Here is a 13,097-nt window from a genome sequence, read left to right as displayed (position 1 = left end):
GAAGGATGGAGGATGGATGGATGAATGGAAGGATGGATAATGGATGGAGGATGGATGGGTGGATGGAAGGATGGATAATGGATTGAAGGATGGATGGATGGATGGGTAGAAGGAAGAATGGATGGACGGACGGATGGATGATGGATGGATGGATGGAAGGATGGATAATGGATGGAGGATGGATGGGTGGAAGGAAGGATGAATCGATGTTGGATGGATGGATGGAGGATGGATGATGGATGAGTGGTTGGATGAATGGGGGATGGATGGATGGATGGATGATGGATGGAGGAAGGATGAATCGATGTTGGATGGATGGATGGAGGATGGATGGATGGATGAGTGGTTGGATGAATGGGGGATGGATGGATGAGTGGTTGGATGAATGGGGGATGGATGGATGGTTGGATGTCAGATGTAGGAGAGATGGATGAATGGATCTCTATCATTAAAACAAACTACTTTGTCCCTTGTATATTCGCCTGCCCTCACCCTGACCCTAACCCCACCCGCGCTGTAATCGTCATAGCTGGCTTCAACCACTTATAATTCGACTGTTTCAAGCCTCCCTTTGCGTGCCTCCCACTCATCAGCCTCTATAAAGTCAAATTTGCCAAAAAAATCTGCTGTCCATGTCGTCACACAATAGTGCTTCACCTCAGTCCCTGCTGACCAATATTGGTTCCTTTTATCCCAATATCACAGGTTTGAAACCTTTCGATGGTGCATTCTTAGTCTATTCCAGACTCTCCTCCGTCCATCTATACCCAAACTTCCAATCCCTCTGACTCCAGCTTCTTGTTTACATTCACCTTTCATCCTGCCATTGGTAACGGAGTATTAATTCAACTAGGTAATAATTGCTGGAAATCCCTGCCCTTTACCTCTTTACTTAGTTCATCCTTTGAAAACCTTCTAAATACCAATCTCTTCAATCAAGCTTCTGGTCAGTCCACGTAACTCATTCCCATCTGGCCTCTCCGCACATTCTGTGTGCGTGTTCCAATTCCTTCCAACGAATCACGTTGGGACTTTAAAAAACAAATGAGGCCGTTATATAAAAGTTTGCGATATACAGGCAGGGAAATGGACATTTATGCCGGGAGAAAGGGATAAAATTACTGGGAGAGAGAGCTAGAGAGAATGAGTGACAGAGGGAGGGGCAGAGAGGGAGAGTGATACTTAGATTCGAAAATGAAGGACAGGGCAATAACAGTAATCCATCAAGCTTGCCGCATGCTTCCATGGTGCAACTCATGATCCGCCCTCCACATATAGGGACAATGAGACGCCTACATCGGCATAAGTTGCAATGAAGTGATAGACTCCCAGCGCTAATGGGAGCGTTTGTTTTGATCAGTAAAAAACAATGCAATCAATTTCTGAATAGATAGATACAGAGACAAATAAACAAATAAAAACATAAGTGAAATTTATGAAACGTGTACCGGACAACAATGACAAGAAATTCATTGTGATGAGATGAAATGGCTCAGAAGTCAGCATCTGTCATTAAATTCCTTGTTTTATGCTTCCAGCGTGTAATTAATGTGATTCCTGAGAACAATAAGAGGTAAATATTTCATAAGAATTGAAATTGAGCATCCAAAATACAATTGGGTAATTTTAACCTAGGTCGATGTTTTAAAATGGGCAATATATTGAATTGGCTGCCTGTGAAACACAACACTCGATTTCCCTCTCCATTCAAGTCCAAATCAAGTACAATAGGGGGCTAATTAGATATCGCCCATTTTGGACCATCGCAAAAAGTCAACATCACCTCCACAAAGCTAGGTGGGAAAGTAAGCTGTGAGGAGGACGTAAAGAGCCTGAAAAGGGATATAGACAGGTTAAGTGAGTGGACAAGAAGATAGCAGATGGAGTGTAATGCGGGGAAATGTCACTTTGGTAGGAAGAATAGAAAAACAGAACATTTTTTAAATGGTGAGAAACTATTAAATGTTGGTGTTCAGAGGGATTTGGATGTCCTTGTACACGAAACACAGAAAGTTAACATGCAGGTACAGCAAGCAATTAGGAAGGCAAATGGCATGTTGGTCTTTATTGCCAGGGGTTTGGAGTAAGGAAGTCTTGCTACAATTGTACAGGGTTTTGGTGAGACATCACCTGGAGTACTGTGTACAGTTTTGGTCTCCTTATCTAAGGAAGGATATACTTGCCTTAGAGGCGGTGCAATGAAGGGTCACTAGGTTGATTCCTGGGATGAGAGGGTTGTCCTATGAGGGGAGGTTGAGTAGAATGGGCCGATACTCTCTGGAGTTTAGAAGAATGAGAGTTGATCTCACTGAAATATATAAGATCCTAAGAGGACTTGTCAGGGTAGATGCTGAGAGGCCGTTTCCAATGGCTGGCGAGTGTAGAACTAGGGGGCATAGTCTCAGGATAAGGGGTCGGCCATTCAAGACTGAGATGAGGAGGAATTTCTTCAGTCAGAGGGTTGTGAATCTTTGGAATTCTCTCCCCCAGAGGGCTGTGGATGCTCAGTCATTGAATATATTCAAGGCTGAGATCGATAGATTTTTGTGCTCTCGGGGAATCAAGGGATATGGGGATCGGGCGGGAAAGTGGAGTTGAGGTCGAAGATCAGCCATGATCTGATTGAATGGCAGAGCATGGCTCGAGGGGCCGAGTGGCCTACTCTTGCTCCTATTTCTTATGATCTTGTGTTCTTGTATAGCCCCGTTATAGGCCTCATCCGATATTCGGTTTTATTGAAATTAATGAAACTGAATATTGAGCGGGATGTATAATGGGCGGAAGTTCCCCGTCATGTTTCCTGGCCCAAGGTTATTTTCATCCCCAGAGACAACAAATTAATGACCTGGAAATGTGAAAGTTACTAAATGCATTTGCGTCATTGAAGTTCCGACTTCCACGAAGTATCTTCTTTAAACCAAAAGGCCAATTGTTGGTATTAAGTCTAGTTTGACTATTTATCATTATGCGTGGTTCATCTGATTTTGTTAGCTATTTCTAAATATTATGAAGCAGTCGAGTTGTAAGGGACCCACTGAGTACACCGCTGACTGTTTGAGATTACAAAGCATCGCAGGGAGTGTTTAGCCTGAACATTAATTAACTCGTGATATGAGTGTCACCAGCAAGGCCGGAATCTATTGTCCATTCCTAATTGCCCTGGAGAAGGTAGTGGTGAGCCGCCTTCTTGTACCGTGTGCCCCCACAATCGCGGGAGTTAAGATACAGATCAGCCACGATCTAATTGAATGGCAGAACAGACTCGAGGGGCTGAATGGCCTCCTCCTGTTCCAAAGTTCCTCCAATGCTGTTACAGACGGAGTTTCAAGATTTTGATCGGGGACAATGAAGGAACGGCGATACGTGTCCAAGGCAGGACGGTGTGTAACATGTCTTTGTCATTCTAGGTGGTGTTGCTGTTCAAACGAGAAGCTCCTTGGTTTAGTAAGTGCCAAACCGAGTGAGTCGATGGTGAGGAGTTGTGCCTGAGCGGCAGTTCAGTTGATCTGGATAAGGCTTTGTTTTTTTTTAAATTAATTCTCGGGATATGGGCCTCGCTGGTAAGGCTGATACTTATTGTCCATCCCTAGTTGGCCTGAGAAGGTGATGATGAGCCTTCTTGAACAGCTGGTCCGAGGTTTGGCACATTGGCACTTCAGCGGGCAGTTAAGAGTCAACCACGACAGTGTGGGATTGGATTCACATGTGGCCAGACCCGGGCAGGTTCCTTTCCCTAAACCCCAGTCGGCGTTTTACGACGATCTGACAACTTCATGGACAGTTATTACTGACGTCAGCACTTTTTTAATTCCAGATTTTTAAAACTGAACTTAAATCCTCAAAGTACATGATGGGATTGTGAATTCACCTATTACTGGATTATTAGTCCAGACCTCTGGATTACCAGTCCAGTAACATAACTAATACCCTATCGTACCCCTGAGTACAGGCAAAATATGATCAGACGCTGTGACACCGAACACCCCGATCTGGAAACTCTCCAGGAAGAAATAATAAACTTTTCGGAGCTGGCCAGGTTACTTTTTCGAACATCCTTTCCAGGAGATGACCAGCCCACAATTGGAAAGAAAGGGTGTGATTTTAACCTTTATCGTCGGGCAAAAAAAAAAAGACGAGGGTATAGCCTCCCATTTTACCTCCCGCCCGAGCTTCCTTCCCACGGTTACTTCAATGGGATTGAATATCTGGCGGTTCCGACCATTTTGCGCCCATGTCCAAGTCGGATCCCTATCTTTCACCCTGCGATGAAAGTTAAAATTACGCCCAACCAATGCAGTAGCGGGGAACGAGTTAAGTGACCACCTGCCAGGGTCGCTAACTCACTAGGAGGAACCGGTACACACAAACCTGCCTTTGTCTTGCCCAAGAGTTGTTCACACCACAACAGCAATCATGAGGAGAATAGTGGAAGTGCCCGGGCAGTTTAACCACATAGAGCGGAGGAGCAATGGTTCTCCAAGAGGAAAAGCAAAGCGATTCTAGTGGCAATAGCAGAAGGGAAGTCAAAATTGGGGATAGGAAAATTCCCTTTCAGCTGCAGTGCCTGATGGTACCTGGCAGGTGCCCAGGTCAGGAATTTAACCGAGAATGCAGATACACAATTAGCAATGGACACGGAAAAGCGTAGGACGGAGGCCTTCTAGACACAGTTAAATTCTACATTTGGGGACAAGATACTGAGCGAATTTCCTCAGTGATTCTACTATCGTCCGCCGTAACATCAGTGCAAAGTGAAACCTGACACTCAGAGCATTTGATTGGAGTTTTTTTTTCTATGTGGCGAGAATCGGATTAAGTTAACATACACACGCACCGTTCAAAATAAGATATCATATATGGATAGAAAAATAGTAACGCTTCAGGGAAAATTGCCTCCCTTGCATTCTCTGAGTTAACTTTCTGTCGGCTCATAACTTGGCTGCATACTGATATTAAAGCAACATTAAGTTATCGTGTTCCTTACCTTTAGAATAGTAACCGAAAACGGTATTAATCATATAATTACTTACAAGTTGTAAAAACACGTGTGATGGCCGATTCTCGCAGGGTTCCAAAATGGCAATTTGGGTGACTGTCACATTTGATGTGAAACTTTGAATGAAACTGAATCTAAAAACATCCAGGAAGAGTATTCCGTTTATCCTCAGGCCCTGAGAGAATGTAATCTTAGGGGTAATTTTTAACTCCGTCCCTTCTGGACACAGGCTCATTCAGATTGTGACACAGGCTCCTGCACTGGATTCGATCAGTTAGTTCGGGTCGGTTAATTTATTAATTGCGTAAAAATGAGCAACTCCTTGTAACCTCAGGGCGCCTGAAAAAGCCAAAAAAGGCAACAGTTAGACAGGAAGTGGACCTTCAGATATATTTGCATAACGACGGGAGCCTTGTGTTCCAATATCGCAATCCTGCTGCTTTACCAACATTTGCAAAATGTGTAAATTATTTTTGATCACTTTCTCAAAGTGAACTTCTGTTTCTTTTTTGATAACAGGAAGTTCAGATAATGTCAATTGTTTAAAAAATACTCAGCTCATTATTCCACTTGCAACAACACGAATGGATGTTTGAAACATACAGTTTAACCCTGTGATGCATGTTTTGGAAACTAACTCCACGGGGTACAAATTCCGCCGGGGGTTGCCCCGATCTCGCACCATAACTGCGAGGGGATGCTCGCCGGAAACCAGGTGTCAGTCTTGGCGCAGTGTCCCCGAAAGAGAAGGCTGTGATTTCGAGAATCACTCCAGATGTTAAGCCCCATAATCTACGCTGACACCCCCAGTGCAGTGATGAGGGAGTGCTGCACTGTCGGAGGTTCCGTCTTTCGGATCAGATGGTAAATCGAGGCCCCTATCTGCCCTTTCAGATGGACGTAAAAAAAATCCCAAGGCATTTTCGAAGAAGCGCAGGGGAGTTCTCCCAGATGCCCTGGCCCATATTCATCCCCCAACCAACGTCATTGAATAACTGAGCATCTGATCATTATCTGATCATTATCGTTCCCCTCCAAGTCACACGCCATCCCCACTTGGAAATATATCGGCCGTTCCTTCATCGTCGCTGGGTCAAAATCCTGGAACTCCCTTCCTAACAGCACTGTGGGAGAACCTTCACCACACGGACTGCAGCGGTTCAAGAAGGCGGCTCACCACCACCTTCTCAAGGGACAATTAGGGATGGGCAATAAATGCCGGCCTCGCCAGCGACGCCCGCATCCCATGAGCGAATAAAAAAATTATTGCTGACTGTGGGGCAATGCTGCGCGCGAATATCCTGAGGTCATGTAAGGCGCTACAGAAATGCAAACTTTTCTTTCCTTCTTTTCATTAATAGGTCTTAGAGACAACTGGGAGCCAGATCGGAGGCTGAAATCCTTCTGTCCAACATTTTATGAAATATTTGAAATTAGTGGACCAAGGACGAAGATATTAAGGGGAACAGATAGGGTGGATAGAGAGAAACTATTTCCGCTGGTTGGGGATTCTAGGAGTAGGGGGCACAGTCTAAAAATTAGAGCCAGACCTTTCAGGAGTGAGATTAGAAAACATTTCTACACACAAAGGGTGGTAGAAGTTTGGAACTCTCTTCCGCAAACGGCAATTGATACTAGCTCAATTGCTAAATTTAAATCTGAGATCGATAGCTTTTTGGCGACCAAAGGTATTAAGGGATATGGGCCAAAGGCAGGTATATGGAGTTAGATCACAGATCAGCCATGATCTTATCAACTGGCGGAGCGGGGACGAGGGGCTGAATGGCCTGCTCCTGTTCCTATGTTCCTATGGACACCAATATCGGAACAGCAATATCTTGCCTATAGAACACAGTCTGTGCGACTTTAAATTCTGCAGGTGTTCCCTCAGTTTCTAGATCGTGATGTAAAAGTGATCGTTGCCGTGGTGACAGTTTGGTAAAGGCACTTTGCGAAAGAATAGTTCCTTATTTCGGTTCTCGTTTGATGGTCTGCAGTAATATAATTAACTCCAGTTTCTATGACATCGGAAATCACCTCACCCCATTTCGAAATCTTATGCGTCGTATAAACGCACTGACATTAACATTTACTGTTAACCAGCGTTTATGACTGAGCCAGCTCATATTTCATGTGACCTCCTTGTCCGTTGCTTTCCTCAGTTCTAAAGATGCAAATAATACCCTTTTCAGTATGGCTTCATATCCCCCCCATTACCTCAACAACTGTACCTACCAACCAGGTGACATAGCTCTCCTGTGTGAAATAATTCAATTGCAGAACTTGATCGGATTTGAACTCAGGACCACGTGGGTTTCGAATCCAGTGCCTTAACCACGGGGCTGCAATATTCATACCAGTGCACCTCGTTTGTTTGTACAGTCAACTCCTGGAGCATGATGGGGAAAGGCAGTTAATGTGGTGTACTTGGTGTTCTTTAAAGCCTTTGTTAAGGATTCTCTGGAATGGATGTTACTGAAAATGGACAAAACAGGAATAAGTGGAAATATTCTACGAAAATACGTAATCGGCTGACCAATAGATCCCAAAGGCTAGTGGTACAGGGATTGTTTTGGAACCATCTTTGTTTAATATCTATATAGATGATTGGAGCTGGGAGTCACAAACGCAATGTTTAGATTTGTAAATGATACCAGGCTAATTAAGGTGATAGACTCCAAAGCTGATCCGGATAAATTGCAGGAGGATTGGAATATAATTCGGACTTGGACAGGCGTGATGGAATTCCGGGTGGAATTCTAGATCGAACGATCTGGATGGAATTCAATTAAATTCGATGCAAGCGATCACCATCTGTGACCCTTTTGGAAGAGTTCATCTCTCTGACCAATATTCAGCGGCCCTGGTATATCCGGTCTTGGGACACAGGACAGCTCCAGAGTAACAATGGTTATCGGTCACTTATGAAGTCCGTCAAACAGGGTTACCTCGACTGCCGGAAATGACCATAAAATGTTAATTTCTGTCACCTCGCAGGAGGGCATTGCGGTTCCCGCATTTAGGAACTGCCGCCCGTTAGTGAGACCACCTGATTTTAATTTCCATTGAGCTTTTCATACAAGAATTCTCGATGTTTCCTGGACAATATTTATCTATCGACCATCCACACCAATAACGGATTAACTGACCATTCGTCTTACTCCTATTTGACGGAACTTGTGTGTATATTAGCTAATGCGTTTCCCTACGAAACAACAATGACTGTAGTTCAAAAATAATTCATTGCCCGTGAAGTGCACTTTGAACTCCTGAGCACGTGATCGGCGCTATATAATTGCACTTTCCTATTTGCTATCTATCTATCTATTCACTATCTATCTATTTATCTATCTATCCATCTATCATCAACCTATCATCTATCTATCTATCATCCATCTATCAATCTATCAATCTATCTAACTATCAATCTATCATCTATTAACTATCTATCTGTTTATCTATCTATCTATCAAACAAACTATCATCTATCTTTCTATCCACCTGCCTGTCTATCTATTATCCATCTTTCTATTATTTATTCTATCTATCTATCATCTATCCATCTATCTGTCTGTCTGTCCATCTATCATCTATCTATCTATGATGCATTCTATCTATCTATCTATCTTACTATGAACTATCTATCCAACTCTGTATTTAAATGATGAGGCGAAATAGCAACATCAATATGTGCCTGAGCGGAAATAAATACTGAGCAGGTGTAAATAAACTCCATCATAGTCTGGGCCGGATTCAGGACCAGTTAGTGAATCATATGGTCGTCCGGCTGTTAAAAAAGATTCATGTCCTCTATAGCATCATAGTCAAGTTTTGATAGCGAACGGGGAAGCAAATTATAACCATATCCTCTGGTCTGTAATGCCAATAAGGTTCCTGTGAATATCAAATATTTTCTGTGTGCAGCCGCCTTGTTGGCGAAACCAGATTGATTCTGAAGTTTCATGATCCATATTCACGGTGCGTGGATGCTGTGCTGAGCCTACTCGGTAGTCACAGACAAGAGTATCCAATCATTCACCCATGTCAAGAGCTACTTCTGGAACAAATGCCTTATTCAGTAATTCAAAAACTATTGTTAACTCATTAGGGTGGTTACGAGGGACCATATTGGACACTGCCTCTGTTGTTGCCTGTATTCTCTGCACAATTCCTCAGCGTGGTTACATGCGACTGTGATAACAATGCTGATCTGTTGGAATGCAGCATCTCGCTACAAGGGTACAGCATGGGTCTGCAACGGCGTTACTATTCCAAAAATGGCAACGAAGAACTTTGTCACGTGGTTTCAACCCTCACCAGCGCAGCATTAGTGAAATCCAAAACAATCTACAGGGATAGATTTGAAAAACCGAGTAGTTATTTTAAACTTATATAGAACCTTGGTTAGACTACATTTAGTGTACAGTTCCGGTCTCCATATTAGAAAAAGGATATAGAGGGACTGGACGAGGTGCAAAAACGATTTACATGGATGATACCAGAATTGAGAGGTTATAACTATCAGAAAAGGCTGAACAGGCTGGGGCTATTTTCTCTAGAACAGAGAAGACTGAGGGGTGACCTGATAGAGGTCTATAAAATTATGTGAGGTTTTGATAGGGTAGACGTAGAGAAGATGTTTTCACTTGTGGGGGGAGACTAGAACTCGGGAGGGGGGCATAAATATAAGATAGTCACCAATAAATCCAATGGGGAATTCAGGAGAAACTTCTTTCCCCAGAGAGTGGTGAGAATGTGGAACTCGCTCCCACAAGGAGTAGTTGAGGGGAACAGTGTAGATGGATTGAAGGGGAAGCTGGATAAACACATGAGGGAGAAAGGGATAGAAGGATAGGGTGAGAGGGTGAGATGAAGAAGGGAGGGAGGAGGCTCGAGTGGAGCATAACCACCGGCTTTGATCTGTTGAGCTCAAATGTTTGTTTCTTTGATGGACATTCTATGTAATTCTGTGTAAGGCCACGCTTGCACACTTAAAAACCGATTCATGTGCAATGTCTTGAGGCAATGCAGCGCTAGTTAGGCCACAGCTGGCGTACTGCGTACAGTTCTGATCACTAGAGAGGGCACAGAGGAGATTTACGAGGATGCTCCCAGGGCTGGAGAATTTTAGCTGTGATGACAGATTGGATCGGCAGGGGTTTTCTTCTTTGGAACAGAGGAGGCGGAGGGGAGATTTAATTAAGGCGTATTATATTATGAGGGGCCTCGATAGACTGGATAGGGAGGACATATTTCCATGACCGGGGGGCATAGATTTAAAGTGATTGGTAGAAGGGTTTGAGGGGAGCTGAGAACAATTCATCGCCTCCTAATCTGCTAAATTCTAGGCAATACATTCCTAAGTTGTGTAATCTCTGCTCTGTCTATCTATATATCTGTTTATCCATCTATCTCCGTATCTATCTGTCTGTGTATCTGTCTATCTGTCTGTCTATCTATCTATATAACTATCTATCTATTTATCTGTCGGTCTGTCTGTCTGTCTATCTATTGGTCTGATCATCTATCTGTCTGTCTCTCTAACTATCTATCGATCTATCTATCTATCTACCTATCTATCTATTTGTCTGTCTGTCTGTCTGCCCATCTGTCTGTCTGTCTGCTTATCGATCTGTCTAACTATCAAATTTTCTGTCTGTCTGTCTGTCTATTTTTCTATCTGTCTATCTAACTAACTATATCTGTATCATTCTAGCTATCTATCTGCCTGTCTGCCTCTCTATTTCTATCTATCTATCTATCTATCTATCTATCTATCTGTCTAACTATCTCTATATCTAGCTACCTATCCATCTATCTATTGATCTCTATTTCTATCTATCTATCTATCTATCTAATTTTTTTCTGTCCATCTATCTGTCTGTCTGTCTGTCTATCTGTCTGTCCATCGATCTGTCTGTCTGTCCATCTATCTATATGTCTATCTATATAACTATATCTATCTATCTATCTATGTAGCTATTGATATGTGCGTCTGTCTGTCTGTCTATCTATCAATCTATCTATCTCTGTCCATCTGTCTGTCTATCAATCTATCTATCTATCTCTCTAGGTATCTGTCTATCGATTTCTATATCTTTCTATCGGTCTATCTATCTATCTATCTATCTATCTATCTATCTATCTATCTATCTATCTATCTATCTATCTATCTATCTCTATATCTATCTGTCTGTCTATCTATCTACCTGCCTGTCTGCCTGTCTATCTATCTATCTCTCCATCTCCCTTTTTCTCTATCTGTCTGTCTGTCTATCTATCTATCTATCTATCTATCTATCTATCTATCTATCTATCTATCTATCTATCTATCTATCTATGTACTTATTGATTTGTGTGTCTGACTGTCTATCTATATCTATCTAACTATGCATCTATCTGTCAGTGTATCTATCTATCTCCGTATCTATCTATCTGTCTCTCTGTCTATCTGTCTGTCTGTCTGCCTATCTATCTATCTATCTAACTATGTAGCTGTTGATTTGTGCGTCTGACTGTCGATCTATCTATCTATCTATCTATCTATCTATCTATCTATCTATCTATCTATCTATCCATCTGTCTGTCCACCTGTCTGTCAATCTATCTGTCTATCTATCAATCTGTCAATCAATCTCTCCATCTATGTCTATCTATCTCCATATCTTTCTATCTGTCTATCTATCTATCTATCTATCTATCTATCTATCTATCTATCTATCTATCTATCTATCTATCTATCGCTTTCTCTATCTCTATATCTATTTGTCAATCTATCTATCTATATATCTATCGGTCTGACTGTCTAACTATCAATCTGTCTGTCTATCTATCTGTCTGTCTGTCGATCTATCTGTCTGTCTGTCTATCTATCTGCCTGGTCATCTATCTATCTCTGCATCATTCTATCTATCTATTTATCTATTTATCTATCTACCTATCCATCTATCTATCTGCCCGTGTCTATCTATCTGTCTGTCTATATATATATATATCTCTATCTATCTTTCTATCTATCTATCTATCTATCTATCTATCTATCTATCTATCCGTCTGTCTATCTCTCTCTCTGTCTATCCATCTGTCTGTCTGTCTATCTATCTATCTTTATATCTGTCTGCCTATCTATCTATCTATCTATCTATCTATCTATCTATCTATCTATCTATCTATCTATCTATCTATCTATCTATCTGTCTGTCTGTCTATCTGTCTAACTGTCTATCTCTCTAACTGTCTATCTCTCTAACCATCCGTCTATCTATCTTTCTATCTATCTATCGATCTATCTATCTATCTATCTATCTATCTATCTATCTATCTATCTATCTATCTATCTATCAGTATATCTATCTCTATATCTATCTATCTGTCTGTCTGTTTATCTATCTGTCTGTCTGTCTGCCTATTATAACATGATCGAGTTCAATGTACTGTTTGAAAGGGAAAAAAGTGAGTCAGCTGCTAAGATTCTAGACTTGGGTAAGGCCGACTTCAATGGGATGAGACAGAGACTGTCCACAGTAAACTGGGCAAATCTGTTAATGGGTAAAACGACTGATGATCAGTGGGAAATGTTTAAAGAACATTTAAGGAGATACAGAATCGGTTTATACCCCTGAGGGGCAAGAACTCTACCTGAAAAAAAAACAGCCATGGACAATTAAAGAGGTAAGGGAAAGTATAAGACATAAGGAAAGGGCATACAAAAAAGACAAAAAATGGCACAGATCCTGGCCAATGGGAAAGATACAAAGATCAAGAAAGGGTCACAAAACAGATAGTAAGAGTTACAAAAAGAGAGTAAGAAAAGAAACTCGCAAGGGATATCAAAACCAATACGAAGAACTTTTATAGTTATATTAGGAAAATGAGGGTGGTCAGGAGCAGTGTTGGCCCCTTAAAAACTGAAAGTGGGGATATTGTCATTGACAATGGGGAAATGGCGGACATGTTGAACAATTACTTTGCGTCAGTATTTACAGTAGAAAAAGAGAATAGCATGCCGGAAATCCCAAGAAAACTAATATTGAATCGGGGACAGGGACTCGATAAAATTAAACTCAGTAAAGCAACAGTAATGAAGAAAATAATAGCACTA

At 41.8% G+C, this 13,097-nt stretch overlaps 1 protein-coding gene across 2 annotated transcripts in view; it reads right to left on the bottom strand.

Annotated features, from left to right (window-relative positions):
• LOC137308899 (deleted in malignant brain tumors 1 protein-like) overlaps positions 1-1,024 on the bottom strand; it is a 24,673-nt gene extending 23,649 nt beyond the window's left edge. For both annotated transcript variants that reach the window (XM_067977335.1, XM_067977336.1), the window contains exon 1: positions 885-1,024. The gene's annotated coding sequence lies outside the window, so the exon portion shown is untranslated. The remainder of the gene's footprint in view (positions 1-884) is intronic.
• Between the last annotated feature and the right edge of the window lie 12,073 nt (positions 1,025-13,097).

The sequence above is a fragment of the Heptranchias perlo genome, unplaced genomic scaffold (assembly GCF_035084215.1).
Source record: "Heptranchias perlo isolate sHepPer1 unplaced genomic scaffold, sHepPer1.hap1 HAP1_SCAFFOLD_143, whole genome shotgun sequence".
Lineage (NCBI taxonomy): Eukaryota > Metazoa > Chordata > Chondrichthyes > Hexanchiformes > Hexanchidae > Heptranchias > Heptranchias perlo.
The sequence above is the reverse complement of the archived record's forward strand: the minus strand, read 5'-3'. Positions and strand labels throughout refer to the sequence as shown.